The sequence below is a fragment of the Pelophylax lessonae genome (assembly GCF_965119305.1).
Source record: "Pelophylax lessonae genome assembly, chromosome: 4".
Taxonomy (NCBI): Eukaryota; Metazoa; Chordata; class Amphibia; order Anura; family Ranidae; genus Pelophylax; species Pelophylax lessonae.
In genome coordinates, this window is record NC_138771.1 from 494,402,124 (window position 1) to 494,419,588 (window position 17,465).

The following is a 17,465-nucleotide window of genomic DNA, read 5'->3' on the forward strand; positions in this document are numbered from 1 at the left end:
GTCTCCAATATGGCGCCGATCCCACATAGGGGTTGTTTAGTAATGTGGAGTATGTAAATATAGCGTAGGTGAGGCAATATGGCGCTGCTCCTGATGACGTCGTTCTGACGAAACGCGTAGGGCGGGACATCCAGCATCATTGCGTCACTTCCGCTAGAGTAGGTTGAGGGCCGTGGAACGCACGGACCCGGACATCCGTACTGATCTGCGTTCACCATACTGTGATTGGATATTATTATTTGAAATAAATTATTTAAAATACTACACATTGGGCGTTTTGTACTCCTCTTGCATGGTGTGAGCCATGAAACCCTAGGAGACGTTAGGACAAGCCGGAAAGACCAGGACATCCTTACTGCAAATAAGGCTGTGTACCCCTGAGGGGATAAGGAGATGCCGTGAGTGCATTACCATAGGGGGTTAGCACCTTGCATGAGCCTTTTGTGCACTAAGGAACAAGCACAAGTCACTTTTAACCATTGGTGTACATCTGCAACTACTAGAAGATCACGGGGAAGGACCCCAATTGGATTATTGCACTTTATTTAAGGACTGTGAACCATATAAACACTGTCATGGATTTGAAAAAGCACTTTATATTTTTATGGACTTCTGAGGAGTCTTACAATCATAGCTTTCACGTGATTATATGCATTGACACTTTGATTGCCTGTGTTGCACAGTTTTTTTCAGTAGGCTGTATTCAAATCATGCACCTTAGTTCATCATATTATATATATATATATATATATATATATATATATATATATATATATATATATATAATTTTTTGGATTGCATACTGGCACTTTTATATAGCACGCACATTAATTAATTTACTTGAATAAGTGTTCGTTTAAGGAGCGGTTCACACTTATGCGATGCGAGAAGGCTGCGAATTCGCAGCCTGTTCCCGCATCGCAAACGCACCCCTGGCAGTTCACACTGCCATATGTGATACGCTGGCGGTGTCAATGAAATGTTAACGACACCCCCAGTTTGATCGCATATCGCAGTGCGATCTTTACAGTTTGCACAGGATCGGATCGCACAAGTGTGAACCACTGTGTGATCCGATCCTGATGCGGCTGCAAAAAAGGGTCCTGTGCGTCTTTGCTGCGGGTGCAGTGCAGTGCAAAGTGTACGGCTGAACTCGCACCGCACAGCTAATCGCATGTAATGAAGGAGCGGTGCGCTCTGACATTACATGCGATCGCCGCAGCCGCACATATGTGAACCAGCACTAATACGTATATTTATTTGTACACCACTCCCTCTAGTGGTGATAAAAGGAATATCAGTTTCAGCACACATTTATATTTATTGCACTCTGGCACTTTGCATTGATATTGATCATTGATTTATTGTCGATTATATTTGCATTTATTATATTAAGTTTTTTACATATTTAAAAATCACACCAGGAATATACTCAGCACTTTATAAGTACTCAAATAATTATTTGACATACACAGTAGCGCCTACCCCATACTCTTTATAGATTGCCCATAGGCATAGCCAGAACTTTTTTTCTGCCTAGTGTCCTACTCCTGTAGGAGGCAGCATAACCCTACTGGTATGGATCAGAGACTGTGCCTGTCAATGAACGATAGAGAAATACATATATATTTTTTTAACGCGCCCGTTCTACCGTGATAACACGCAGTGGCGAACTCATAGATGGGTTCTGCACGCAAATGTAAACAGTGATTGCCCCACATGTGAGGTGTCACCGCAAACGCCAGTGAAAGCAATAATTCTAGCACCAGGCCTTCTGTGTAAATCTAAACTGGTAAACTGCAAAGGCTTTTAAAGCGTCACCTATGGATAATTTAATGTATGGTAGTTTGTCGCCATTCCATGAGTGCGCACAATATTTAAGCATATGATAGGTATATATTTACTCAGCATAACATCACCTTTCATATTATACAAAAAAACTGGGGAATATATTGTTTTTTTAATTCATTAAAGTATTTTTTTTTTTCAAAAAAAGTGAAAGTTTGAAAAACTGCTGTTCAAAAAAAATGGCATAACAAATTGCAACACTCACCATTTTATTTTCTAGGACCTCTGCTTAAAAAAAATATATAAAGTATGTGGCTTCTAAGTAATTTTCTAAAAAAAAAAAAAAAAAAAACAAAAAAAAACAAAAAAAAAAAACAAAACTGGATTTATTTAAGAACTTAACGTAAAATCCTTTTCTCTGAAGTCCATTGACAGACGCAGCTCTTATGCTTCTTATACCATTGGGTTATGCTGCACCCTACAATAGGCAGGAAAAAAACTGAGCGGCTTTAGCAGAGAGAGAGAGAGAGAGAGTATACCAGCCCATAGATGTAGCCAGAATTATTTTCTGCCTAGTGTCCTACGCCTGTAGGGAGGAGTATAACTCAATAGTTATGAATACCAGGAGCTATGTCCGTAAATGAACGAAAGAGAAATAATGGTGGCCACACAAAATATTGACACTTTGTGCCCAATTTGTACATTTTCACTTAGGGGTGTACTCACTTTTGTTGCCAGTGGTTTAGACATTAATGGCTGTTGAGTTATTTTGAGGGGACAGCAAATTTACACTGTTATACAAGCTGTACACTCACTACTTTACATTGTAGCAAAATGTAATTTCTTCAGTGTTGTCACATGAAAAGATGTAATAAAATATTTACAAAAATGTGAGAGGTGTACTAACACGTAATATTTTTTTTTTCTTGCAAATAGCATTACGTTTTTATTCTAAGTTCATATTTTTCATTTATTTTCAATTATGGTACGTTACTCATCATGTCTTATGTAAGCCAACATTAAAGCCTCATGCACACAGGGCATTTGAAAAAACGAGCTGCAAAGCCAGTTCTGATGCCAGGAAAAAGCAGCTGTAAAAACGTGGATTTAGAAGCGTTTTGTATTGGCGTTAATGCATGTATTAGCCAAGTTTTGCAGCGTTCGCTTTTAGCAGCCTCTCTTTGCCCTATTACATTTTCCAACCTCAAATCCAACTACTACAGCTTAAAAACGTCTGATGTAGCCTAACACTGTATGTGGCGTTAGGCAGCCTTTAGCATCGTCAGCCGTTTTTACAGCTTAACGCTGCTGCTGCAGAATGTGCTGGCCCTAGGTTTTTTTACAGCTTAAATGCCACTTACGGCTCCTAAAAGCCTGTGTGTGCAGGAGGCCATAGAACAACATGAGGGGTGTTTTTAGGCTGCAAAAAAAAAAAAAGCAGACGCTCCTAAAAGCAGCCGTAAAAATGCCCTGTTTGCATGAGGCCTAAGTTGTGGTCTCAACAAGTCCTGAAGAAGTGTGTCCCTTCCCCTGAAACACGTTGACTGAGACCTATGTTTCAACTTCCCTTATATGGTTCTCTTTGAAGGGATTCCAAGAACTAATTGTATACGATGTAATGGTTTTGTTGTATGCGTGTCATACAATTTTAGATTTAAATGATTGAATGCATTTCAATGCCCTTTTTTTGAGACAGCTTTCCAGTGATTAGCAATGAATTGAGTGACATTTTATTTATTTAAAACAACTGGATTTTTGACTTACCGTAAAATCCTTGTCTCTTATATTCATTGACGGACACAGTTCTCTGATCCATATCAGTAGGGTTATACTGCCCCCTAAAGGAGTAGGACACTAGGCAGAAAAAAAGTTCTGGCTATGCCTTTGGGCAGTCCCGGAGGGTACACCCTCTCTCTTCCTGCATAGGATGTCAGTTTTGTATCAAAGCAGTGTCAGAAGGTAACACCAACCCAACTCAAAATAGAGGGGCGGGTACTGCGTCCGTCAATGAACTTAAGAGAAAAGGATTTTACAGTCAAAAATCCAGTTTTCTCTACCGTTCATTGGAAGACGAAGTTCTCTCTGATCCAAAGCAGTAGGGATGTCCCAAAGCAGTGCCATAAAATGAAGGGTGGAAACAGCAGAAAAGAACAAGCCCCCAAGGCTAAACATAGCCGACCAGGCATCATAGGACTCATCAGAACAAAATATGAGGCCCATCTGAAACAAACCGTAAACACCCTCAAGGAAGGCCAAAAGCCCTCCAGACAGCAGCCATCAAAAAACTTTGCGGCCAAAAGAGGCATCTGCAGATGCAAGCACATCCACATCATAAAATGTGGTAAAGGTGTGAACAGACGACCAGGTAGCCGTCTTGCAACCTGAAGCACAGATGCCTGTATGGCGAAAAGGTAGGACCTGACCCTTAATTGAATAAGCCTGCACCACCGACTGTCCGATCCATCTGGAAATAGTCACAGCAGACGCAGGCAGCCCTGTTCTTGTGCCATCCGTGAGTACAGAGAGCAAACCTGACTCACGAAAAGACACAGTAGTCACCAAGTACACCTTGAGTGCCCGAACTCGATCCAGAGTATTCAAAGCACATTCCTTAGGATGTAAGGGCTTAGGACACAAGATGGTAATACAATGTCCTCGTGCAAGTAAACCCTAGAAACCACCTTCAGAGAGAAGAAGAGATCTGGAAGAAGTATCACTTGGCCCCATGAACCAATATATAAAGGAGGACAGGACAGGTCGCCAGTGCCGACACCCTGGGAGCAGAGTGACAGCAACCAAGAAGGCCACCTTCTGCAATAGGGTAGGCAGGGGATACCCATGAATACTCGCAAACTGAGGCTCTTGAAGAACCGACTGCACCAAAATAAGGTCCCCAGTTGGAGACGGAGGTCGCACCGGAAATACCAAGTGTCACACCCCCTGGAAGAGGTTACGAACCAGGAAACGGGCAGCCAGCGGCCTTTGGAAGAAAATTGCCAAAGCCGAGACCTGACCCTTGACAGTACTCAAGGCCAACTTTTGATCAACTCCCCGTTAAAGGAAAGCCAAGATCCAGGCCACCGAGTAAGAGGGAAAGCCAAGATCCGGGCCACCGAGTAAGAGGGAGCCCAAGGAGGCTCACACCACGCAACATACGACTATCTCGTATGATGAAAAATCATCCTAGAAGTCGCTTGCCACGCTTTAAGCAAGGTGGGAATCACTGAAGCAGCCAATCCCCTGTCCTTCAGCAACTGGCTTTTAACAGCCAAGCTGGCAATACAGCGACCGTAAAGTCAGATGGGAGATTGGCCCTGGAGACAATAACTCCTCCCTGAGGAAGAATTCTCCAAGGAGAGTTTGCGGCTGGCGTACCAAGCTCGGCGAAGCCAGTCCGGTACCACAAGAAAGACCAGAATCCCTTCCGCCTCGATCCTATGCAGGAAGAGAGAGGGTGTACCCTCTGGGAATGCCCATTTGAGTAGCCAGAACTTTTTTTCTGCCTTGTGTCCTAGTTCTGTAGGGGGCAGTATAACCTTACATCAATGAACGATAGAGAAAAATATTTTTTCTTTTTTTGACTACTGGGGGCATATATAAGGTGTATATTGTAAATATACTTATATTAGGGATGATGCTTTCTGTAGTACATTAATGATCGTTGTATGAGTGTTTCACTTCCTCACCATTCTTTCAATGGACTGAACTGTAAAGGTTGAACCGACACATTACTAAACAGAACATCTGATTCTAAGTGCATTTTAACATTGCAAAAGGCAAAGTACACTTATAACTTTTGAGTCCATCCCACTGATCTGTGTTATTGTACATCATTGCTGTTCTTTGCACGGCCTTGTAAAGAGGCCTTGTGATGTGAATTGCCTGTAAAGGGCTAACAATGGCCCTGGTATGTTAGCAATAAAGATAAAATAATAATCCTCAGTAACCGCCCAAACTGTGTGACTATCTCCGCGCTTTAGGATGCACCAGCACCTGCTGGAAATAAAATGATAACCCTGAAGCTGCTACTTGAACAAATATAAATATTTGGTAACAATGTTAATGGAATGATAGTAGCGCTGAAACACTATATAAGAGTTCCTGAAATAGACAGTGGATGTCAACTAAATATACAGTGTGGTAAAAACTTAGTCCTCACAGTCTTTAATTGACTAATACCATAAGTCTATTAACGGGTGAATATAAACATCAATCCTCCTTCCAGATCTTCAATAAACATAAAAGTCCAATGTTATTGACGGTAGTTGTTGGGTAAGTATTGCAAAACTCCCGTGTAATCTGGTCGGGTCACCACAAATCCACCACCAAGTGCAGGGGGACAATAAGAAATGGCCACTCACCGGATAGATATGCTCACCTACTCTCATAAGTGAGCACCACTCGCATAATGATCACAGATCCACATGTCACCATAGGATAGATTGAATCAAGCAAGAGATGGTTCCCAATCCAGTATAGTGTCCTTTTTTCTGCCAATGTCTCCCAAATATGTGGAAAATAAACAGATATCTCCACTAGTGCAATACGTCTCATAAAGCTTTATTCCAAAGTAAAACAACACATAATGCACTCACTTGTAGTTGGATAAAATACAGCATCTCTCATAAAGGCAGTATCGGGACCCCTTTTCCTCATCCGATATGGCTCCATGCCAGATCGGGTAGTTCCGGATGTCCTTTGCTGCCGACAGCTTCGATTGGGTGCGTCGTCTGGCCACGCCCCGACGCGTTTCGTCACTTCCTGACTTCAACTGGGGGCGCGGCCAGAACGACGCATCCATCCTCTTTATGCTCCGCAATCACAGCGTCGCAACCAATGGTAGAGCAACCAGGTCAACCGGAAAGACAACATGCCGACTTCCGCCGGAAGGTAAACAAACCATGGACAGTTCCCCCGTCTATTATTGATCACCCACCACCTCTGCGGACACCTGGCAATATGGAAACTACGCCCATAGAACTAAATACCCAGACCAATTCCTACAAGGATTCTAGTCTGATCGGGTGACCTGTTACTCATAAACGAACGGGTACTGCCGATAATTGTTACATTACCGGAAAAATAGCCCGGTCTAAATATGTCATATACCCACAGTGCAAATAGCTGCGATATTAAGCATAACATAATAAAATCATTAATATGCATATACCCATGTATGTTAATACAATATAGTAACATAAGACATATTTAAAATGTTTAAAATATATAAAAAAGGGAGAGTATACTAAAACTCAGGTGAAAATCAAAAGTTTAAAACTATTAAAACAAATATTAAACTCACATATAGGAGCCTAAACTATATCATAAAAATGGAATGTCATAAGATTGGCAGATATAACTGCTAGTAACTGAAGCCATAAACAGGGATATCCATGTAGGGATAAAATATATAGACACAAGATAAACTTAATACACACTAGGTGAAATTAGATAAAATTAAGAGTCACTGATAAAACAGTTGATGTCTAATTCGATGTTTAACCCCACCGGGGCAAGGGATTGGGTCAGGAATATCCACTTCGTTTCGCATTTCGAAAGCTCCCTGACCCAATTAGCCCCTCGCCACGGTGGAGTGACTCGTTCAATGCCCCAGAACATTAATTCACTCGGGTCCATTTGATGGTACTGTCTGAAGTGGGCTGGTACGTTATGTTCCCTTTTGCCATTGATAATATTAGTAATGTGTTCCCCAACACGAACCTTCATTGCTCGTTTGGTCCTCCCAATATATACCAATTTACATGGGCACATGAGCCCATATACCACATGGGTAGTATCACACGTGATAAAAGATTTGATTTTAAAAACCTTGTCGATGGCAGGGACAGAGAAAGACTTGCGTCTTCTCAGGTTGGTTGGGGCAAGGGAACACGCCCTACAGTGTCCACACGTAAAAGACCCTTTACGGTCTGGGAAAAAAGAAATCTTAGGTGGTTCTATCACCTTTTTTACCACCCGGTCGCCAAAGTTTGGAGCCCTCCGGTAAATGAAGGATGGCTTGCTTGGTAGGGCTGGGCCCAGGGTTTTATCCATCAACAATATTGGCCAATGCTGTTTGAATATAGCCTCTACCTTTTTATAATCGTTGGAGAAGTCAGAGAGAAAACTCCACTGTTTGGGGTCATTCTCTGGTTCTCCACCTCTGACTCTAGAGTTTAGAGGTCTTGGAGCTTCCAGGATTTTAGTAATTTCCTTATCCAGCCCAGACCTTTCATAGCCCTTGGCCACAAATCTCTCCTTCAGAATTTCAACCTGGTCACAGTAGTCATTAGTGGATGTACAATTTCGTCTTACACGTAAGAACTGGCCCCTGGGGATGTTCTTAAGCCAGTTCGGATGATGTCCGCTTTGAATGGCCAGATAGCTGTTTCTATCTATTGGTTTAAAGAATACCTTAGTTGATAAGGAATTCCCTTCCCTTTTGATAGTAACGTCAAGGAAGTGGATCTCACTCTGACTATAATTAAAATCCAGTTTGATGTTATTCTGATTTCTATTCAAATGTTGCATGAAGGTGATGAGATTCTGTTCCGATCCTTCCCAGATGAAAATTATGTCATCTATGAAACGACGGTAATATTTCAACTCTGGTCTGCTGGTATTGAATACAAATTTGTCCTCCCATTCTGCCATAAAGATGTTTGCTAGGCTGGGTGCAAATTTGGCGCCCATGGCCACGCCAGTTCTCTGGCTGAAAAACTTGCTGTCGTACCAAAAATAATTATGGCCTAGGCAAAAATCCAAGGCTCTCCTGATAAAGACCTTCTGCTCCCATGGTAAATCCTCCCTTTGACTCATAGCCCAGTTAAGGGCCAATAGAGCATCATCGTGCTGGATGATGGTGTAGAGGGACGACACGTCGGCCGTCACCAGGAAGGCCGACGAGTCGTCCCCCAACAGCACATCACCCAGAGACAAAAGCAGGTCAGCTGTATCTTTAAGAAATGCCCTAGTTCTTAGTACGCTGGTCTGCAGGAATTTGTCCAGGTATTGGCCCAATCTGGCGTTAACTGACCCTATTCCATTCACAATTGGTCTCGGAGGTGGATTTTCCGGATTCTTGTGAATCTTGGGTAGTGTATATAAAATGGGAATACGGCACGCACTGGGGAGTAAATAATTCTTCTCCTTCTTGGTCAATACTCCATCCCTAACACCCAAGCCCACCAGGATTTCCAAATCCTTCACAAATTTTGCAGTGGGGTCGCCTGGTAATTTGGTGTAAGTGAGATCATCGCTTAACATGGCCTGTATTTGGTTGTGATAAAATGTTTCATTCATAATCACAACGCCCCCGCCCTTATCTGCAGGGCGTATGATTATCTCCTTCCTGGACTCTAATGCTTCTAGGCCCTCTTGTATATGTTTATACTTCCTCTCTATTTCATAACCAGGTTGTAGAGACTGAAGGTCACGTAACACCAGGTTTTTGAAAACATCCAAACACTGGTTACTTTGAGGCGGTGGATTGAACACTGATTTGTTCCGTAATCCACTGTTAACAACCATGCCTCCACTGGTGTTACTGACGGACGTGATAGGGTTATTTAGAAAATGTTTCTTTATGTTCAACTTTCTCATATATTTATGTGTGTCCACATACGTGTTGAACTTATTAATAACTCTTTTAGGGGCACATTTAAGTCCTTGATCTAGAATATGGAGTTCATTATCATTCAGGCTGGTATCACTGATGTTAAAGATGCCTACATTCACCAGTCCCTTCTTCGTTTTTTTGAGCTGTAACTTTCGTCCGGCCCGTACTCCTCGATATTTTCTCTGTGGGATTGGCGGTCGGATTGGTGACCCCGGTTGTACGGCCGGTGTCTCCCTCTCCCCCTGCCCCGCCCCAAAAAAGGCTGACTGGGGTAATTTTGGGGTGTTCTTGGTTCTGGATTTTCATTCCCTCCATTTGGTCTATTGGTCAGAGCTGAATAATAATTATGGGTAGGTAAGCCTACTGATTGTAGGTTCCCCCGAGTAACCCCCCGTCTGTTCCTATTATTGTTGGTATTATGCTTATTTTCCTTGTTAGCTCCTTTAATCGGTGGGCCCGTCCATTCCGTGATAGCTCTCACAGAGAAAATATCGAGGAGTACGGGCCGGACGAAAGTTACAGCTCAAAAAAACGAAGAAGGGACTGGTGAATGTAGGCATCTTTAACATCAGTGATACCAGCCTGAATGATAATGAACTCCATATTCTAGATCAAGGACTTAAATGTGCCCCTAAAAGAGTTATTAATAAGTTCAACACGTATGTGGACACACATAAATATATGAGAAAGTTGAACATAAAGAAACATTTTCTAAATAACCCTATCACGTCCGTCAGTAACACCAGTGGAGGCATGGTTGTTAACAGTGGATTACGGAACAAATCAGTGTTCAATCCACCGCCTCAAAGTAACCAGTGTTTGGATGTTTTCAAAAACCTGGTGTTACGTGACCTTCAGTCTCTACAACCTGGTTATGAAATAGAGAGGAAGTATAAACATATACAAGAGGGCCTAGAAGCATTAGAGTCCAGGAAGGAGATAATCATACGCCCTGCAGATAAGGGCGGGGGCGTTGTGATTATGAATGAAACATTTTATCACAACCAAATACAGGCCATGTTAAGCGATGATCTCACTTACACCAAATTACCAGGCGACCCCACTGCAAAATTTGTGAAGGATTTGGAAATCCTGGTGGGCTTGGGTGTTAGGGATGGAGTATTGACCAAGAAGGAGAAGAATTATTTACTCCCCAGTGCGTGCCGTATTCCCATTTTATATACACTACCCAAGATTCACAAGAATCCGGAAAATCCACCTCCGAGACCAATTGTGAATGGAATAGGGTCAGTTAACGCCAGATTGGGCCAATACCTGGACAAATTCCTGCAGACCAGCGTACTAAGAACTAGGGCATTTCTTAAAGATACAGCTGACCTGCTTTTGTCTCTGGGTGATGTGCTGTTGGGGGACGACTCGTCGGCCTTCCTGGTGACGGCCGACGTGTCGTCCCTCTACACCATCATCCAGCACGATGATGCTCTATTGGCCCTTAACTGGGCTATGAGTCAAAGGGAGGATTTACCATGGGAGCAGAAGGTCTTTATCAGGAGAGCCTTGGATTTTTGCCTAGGCCATAATTATTTTTGGTACGACAGCAAGTTTTTCAGCCAGAGAACTGGCGTGGCCATGGGCGCCAAATTTGCACCCAGCCTAGCAAACATCTTTATGGCAGAATGGGAGGACAAATTTGTATTCAATACCAGCAGACCAGAGTTGAAATATTACCGTCGTTTCATAGATGACATAATTTTCATCTGGGAAGGATCGGAACAGAATCTCATCACCTTCATGCAACATTTGAATAGAAATCAGAATAACATCAAACTGGATTTTAATTATAGTCAGAGTGAGATCCACTTCCTTGACGTTACTATCAAAAGGGAAGGGAATTCCTTATCAACTAAGGTATTCTTTAAACCCACAGATAGAAACAGCTATCTGGCCATTCAAAGCGGACATCATCCGAACTGGCTTAAGAACATCCCCAGGGGCCAGTTCTTACGTGTAAGACGAAATTGTACATCCACTAATGACTACTGTGACCAGGTTGAAATTCTGAAGGAGAGATTTGTGGCCAAGGGCTATGAAAGGTCTGGGCTGGATAAGGAAATTACTAAAATCCTGGAAGCTCCAAGACCTCTAAACTCTAGAGTCAGAGGTGGAGAACCAGAGAATGACCCCAAACAGTGGAGTTTTCTCTCTGACTTCTCCAACGATTATAAAAAGGTAGAGGCTATATTCAAACAGCATTGGCCAATATTGTTGATGGATAAAACCCTGGGCCCAGCCCTACCAAGCAAGCCATCCTTCATTTACCGGAGGGCTCCAAACTTTGGCGACCGGGTGGTAAAAAAGGTGATAGAACCACCTAAGATTTCTTTTTTCCCAGACCGTAAAGGGTCTTTTACGTGTGGACACTGTAGGGCGTGTTCCCTTGCCCCAACCAACCTGAGAAGACGCGAGTCTTTCTCTGTCCCTGCCATCGACAAGGTTTTTAAAATCAAATCTTTTATCACGTGTGATACTACCCATGTGGTATATGGGCTCATGTGCCCATGTAAATTGGTATATATTGGGAGGACCAAACGAGCAATGAAGGTTCGTGTTGGGGAACACATTACAAATATTATCAATGGCAAAAGGGAACATAACGTACCAGCCCACTTCAGACAGTACCATCAAATGGACCCGAGTGAATTAATGTTCTGGGGCATTGAACGAGTCACTCCACCGTGGCGAGGGGCTAATTGGGTCAGGGAGCTTTCGAAATGCGAAACGAAGTGGATATTCCTGACCCAATCCCTTGCCCCGGTGGGGTTAAACATCGAATTAGACATCAACTGTTTTATCAGTGACTCTTAATTTTATCTAATTTCACCTAGTGTGTATTAAGTTTATCTTGTGTCTATATATTTTATCCCTACATGGATATCCCTGTTTATGGCTTCAGTTACTAGCAGTTATATCTGCCAATCTTATGACATTTCATTTTTATGATATAGTTTAGGCTCCTATATGTGAGTTTAATATTTGTTTTAATTTTTTTTAAACTTTTGATTTTCACCTGAGTTTTAGTATACTCTCCCTTTTTTATATATTTTATACATTTTAAATATGTCTTATGTTACTATATTGTATTAACATACATGGGTATATGCATATTAATGATTTTATTATGTTATGCTTAATATCGCAGCTATTTGCACTGTGGGTATATGACATATTTAGACCGGGCTATTTTTCCGGTAATGTAACAATTATCGGCAGTACCCGTTCGTTTATGAGTAACAGGTCACCCGATCAGACTAGAATCCTTGTAGGAATTGGTCTGGGTATTTAGTTCTATGGGCGTAGTTTCCATATTGCCAGGTGTCCGCAGAGGTGGTGGGTGATCAATAATAGACGGGGGAACTGTCCATGGTTTGTTTACCTTCCGGCGGAAGTCGGCATGTTGTCTTTCCGGTTGACCTGGTTGCTCTACCATTGGTTGCGACGCTGTGATTGCGGAGCATAAAGAGGATGGATGCGTCGTTCTGGCCGCGCCCCCAGTTGAAGTCAGGAAGTGACGAAACGCGTCGGGCGTGGCCAGACGACGCACCCAATCGAAGCTGTCGGCAGCAAAGGACATCCGGAACTACCCGATCTGGCGTGGAGCCATATCGGATGAGGAGAAGGGGTCCCGATACTGCCTTTATGAGAGATGCTGTATTTTATCCAACTACAAGTGAGTGCATTATGTGTTGTTTTACTTTGGAATAAAGCTTTATGAGACGTATTGCACTAGTGGAGATATCTGTTTATTTTCCACATATTTGGGAGACATTGGCAGAAAAAGGGACACTATACTGGATTGGGAACCATCTCTTGCTTGATTCAATCTATCCTATGGTGACATGTGGATCTGTGATCATTATGCGAGTGGTGCTCACTTATGAGAGTAGGTGAGCATATCTATCCGGTGAGTGGCCATTTCTTATTGTCCCCCTGCACTTGGTGGTGGATTTGTGGTGACCCGACCAGATTACACGGGAGTTTTGCAATACTTACCCAACAACTACCGTCAATAACATTGGACTTTTATGTTTATTGAAGATCTGGAAGGAGGATCGATGTTTATATTCACCCGTTAATAGACTTATGTTAGCAATAAAGGTCGGCCCTGTGTAAAAATCCAGTAATCGAGCCTGTAACTGGATTGTAAAGGCATCAGAAGAGAGACTAAGGCGAGATTCACATCTAGCCATTTCCTACGGGACACCTTTGCGTGGGCACAGCAGACCATTCATTTGAACCTGTGAGAAATGCACGAAAAAGGTCCCTGTACCTTTAAAAACCAAAGCCATACTGAAGTCACATGGTACTTTACACCATACGTTTTCATGTACCCAAAAACACACTACATTTTCAGATGCGTAGGCGTGTCATTAAGAATGAATAAGCAGCGCATTTTGTCCGCGGTTGGGTGAACGTATGCAATAAACACGCATTCTGGGATCCGCATACGTGTGAGCCTAATTTAAACACACAAGCCTAAATCAGCCAGCGTGGTTCAGGGCTAGTTTTAGATGGAGCAGGAAAGTCTTAAGCAATCGTTCACATTGAAGGTGGCTTTGAAATCGTGCAAAATTATCTGAACTTGCACAATTTCAAAGCTGCATTTCAGTCCGACATCGGGGGCGACTTGAAAGACATCTGTGCTCACAGAGGTCTATTGAAGTCGCCCCCAAAGTCACCAAAAGTAGTGCTGGAAAAAGTTTGAAAATCGTTGCGGCGCTGCAAAGTCAGCGGTGCACCGATTGGTATGGTGCCATTGCCAGAAATAGACTGCGATTTGACCTGTCAAATCATGGCAATGTGAATAAGGGTTGAAACCTTTTTGGCAGAATTACCTGCACCTGTCTAGTAGCCAAAACATGAAATGACAGGAAATCTCTCCACTGCAATGAAATCTTCTCTAGGACAGTTGTTACCAGAAAGGGTGTCTTTATAGGAAGATTTCCCTTCTATTCCTGTTCCGGTGACAATTTGAAATTCTAGATTTCCTGTCACTTTCTACCTCCCCAGCAGTAACAGACAGCAAAAAAAAAAACCCCTGACAGAGGGACTAACCCTTCCCCTACTACATCCTCCTATCTCTCTAACCTAATAGAAGAAGCAAGCAGAGACACCAAATTACAAGCAGATTGATCCTCCTGGATCATGAGATGGATGCTGTACCCTGTAGCAACTAATCAGCATTCCGCTTCTCCTGGTCTGACTATGCAGCATTGCTTCATGCGTTTATTAAAGCTCCTAGAATTTTTTTTTTTGTTTCTAGAAGCTAAATAGCTTAAAGTAGTGTGCATGTACACATAGTATAACACTTTAGGCATTTTTTGAGCTTCAGCATCTAGGAGCAGAAAAAAAAATTGTTTTTGTAGAGTTTCTTGGAACGTTTTTGCAGCAGAACACTCCTAAACGTTGCTAAATGCTCCTAAACTCTACTAATAGCATTTTTTTAGCTTTTTTTCCCCCTTCACTGCAAAAACGCTAATAAAAGGCTAACACTCCTAAAAGACTGCTAAAATGCTACTAAAAAAAGCTATTACTAGCATTTTTTAGCTTAAAAAAATGCTAGTGTGCATGGAGCCTTAACGTGAATTGGCTGCTCTGTGTCACTGCATGAATTAAAGAGAATAAGAAGAACCCTTTAATGAATAAGACTGGATTGTCACAGAACCTTTATTTTTACATACACTCTTCAAATGCTTTATTAGGGGCTACTAAAACTGTGGCCATGGAGGATGCAGATGTTCAGTAATAATACTGATCGGCTGTGGCATTCACCTGATAGGCAACTAATATTAAAAGCACAACTGAGGCATTGTCCGAAGACTTGCCAACAGGCAGGCTATTTTCCATAGGAGACATGTGAAGTCTCTTCTGCAATAAAATACACTTACCTGCCTGCTGGAACCCAATGTGGTCTTCTGCTTAATCTCCTCAAGGTTCCATGTGTTGTGCATTCTAAGAGGCTTTTATGCTCCCAACAGTTGTAGAACCATTATTGAAATTAATGAAGCCTGTCAGCTCCAAGATCCTGACCATTTTTCTCTGAAGTCCAACAACAAAGTGACTTTCTCTGAAGAACTGAGGCTCATGGGACATGGGAGAAAAGAATCACCCCCTTTAACATAATCACATTTTGTTACAACAATTTTGCCGTTTTGCCGCTAGCCGTAACCATTGTATTCTGCCGCCGGGAATGCTCCCTGTGTCCTCCGCTGGCAGAATACAATAGTGCAGCATTAGGCATTCCACTGAAATTGAGCGATTTTCTTTCCCTCCACCAATGGTGGAGGAAAAGAAAATTGTATCATCTATGGCCATCTTTAGGCAGAGCAGGAAAGGGCTGGATGATGCTGCATGTCCTCCAGCCAGAAAAGAGGTGGGCTCTGAATTGTTGCAGTTTTCAATGCACACTGTAAGGGTCCTTTCACACGGGCGATCCGATCAGATCCACCTGTCAGTTTTTCAGGCAGACCTGATCGGATGCTCCATGCATCCCTATGGGGCAGCGGGTGTCAGCGGAGACATCTTCGCTAACACACGCTGCTATCCACTTCTGATCCTGTCCGTGAAATCCGGACAGATGGAAACCCTATTTTCCATCCATCCAGCGGCGGTTAATTCTCATCCGATTCCCCCATAGAGGAGAGAAGGGATCCGACAGCTCCGTCTCTGCACACAGAGCAGAGACGGAGCTGTCCTCCGCCTACTCAGCGGGGATCGGCAGATCGATCCCCCGCTGAGCAGAGAATGGACCTAGTCAGACGCGGACCATGTGAAAGAACCCTAAGAAGCTCACAGTGTGCAGTGAAATCAGAGTAAGCCATTTCAGTACAGGAGAAGCCTGTACACTTGTGCAAGACTGCAAAGAATTCTGGAGATCAGCTAGAATGCAGTATTTGAGGGGCCCATAATCAACAAGCTTGACTGAGGGATCAGGGCACATTTGTTGTATATAACAAGAGGAGTCTAGGATATGTTTTTGTAGCACCCTCAGGGCTTAGGTTGATAGGCATTTAAATGGCAAACATGTTTGACATAAAAAGCTGCATTTGACCTGCATTGCCTGCACCTAGGACATGCTATGCCCAAAGAAGCACAACCCAAAGCAGGTCAAGCGTAGCCTCCGAATTGCCATGTGTACTGCTTAAATAAAGTCAATTGAATTTTCCTGACCTGTGCTTTCAAAACACATTCCAAACAGAAGAAAACAACACCCATTGACGTGAGCCCTTAACGTGAGCAACAGACGTCTCTGTGATCAATATTTCTTTCCTAGTTAAAAGTGAAACCTCACTCATGACAATGTGCAGCAACTCATAGAAACCAATCAGCAGTGTGCAAATCCCAAGTAGACCTAAAGCAAGAACTAAACCAAACAAAGAAAGGAGAGTCTCCTGACGCCAGAAAGGATTTCTTCTCTTTGTTTTAATTCTCTACAATTTACAATGTGGTACTCCATAAAATAAGTGTTTTCTCTTGTTAAAAATAAAATAGAGATCTTTGCAGCAAACATTTCCAGAACATTGGCAACTCTCGTCTCTCCCAAGGTGTGCAAGACATTTTATCAAGAGGATTGAAACATTTTTTTGAAAAAAAATCTATAAAGATTGTGGGAAAAAAATAGTCAGCATTTCTTGTGATTGACAAGGAAAAAAAGAACATCAGCAGAGGCTCGCTTGTCCTCTCCGTTATAATACCCAAAACTTTGGGCTTTCTAAGCTAAACTAAGGCCTGTGTAAGGTTGGATTGATTTGCAGCTCTCTTTGTGCTGGGGAACTACAATTCCCAGTGTGCCCTCAGTATCTGGTGACTGCTCACATCAACCTCCACAGAGATTCAAAACTCATTGGAACATTTATTGATTGGTTGTTTGACACATTTAAAGCCCTTTGATGCAGAAAAATGATTATCGCATCTACTCCGTTATAACAAAAAGAAAAAAAAGAAAAAAATTTGGGGCTGCAGCACCCTGCAGAAAAACGTGAAGAGGAAAATACATCATAAAAATATAACTTTTTACTTATTACGTGCATTTATATAGTGG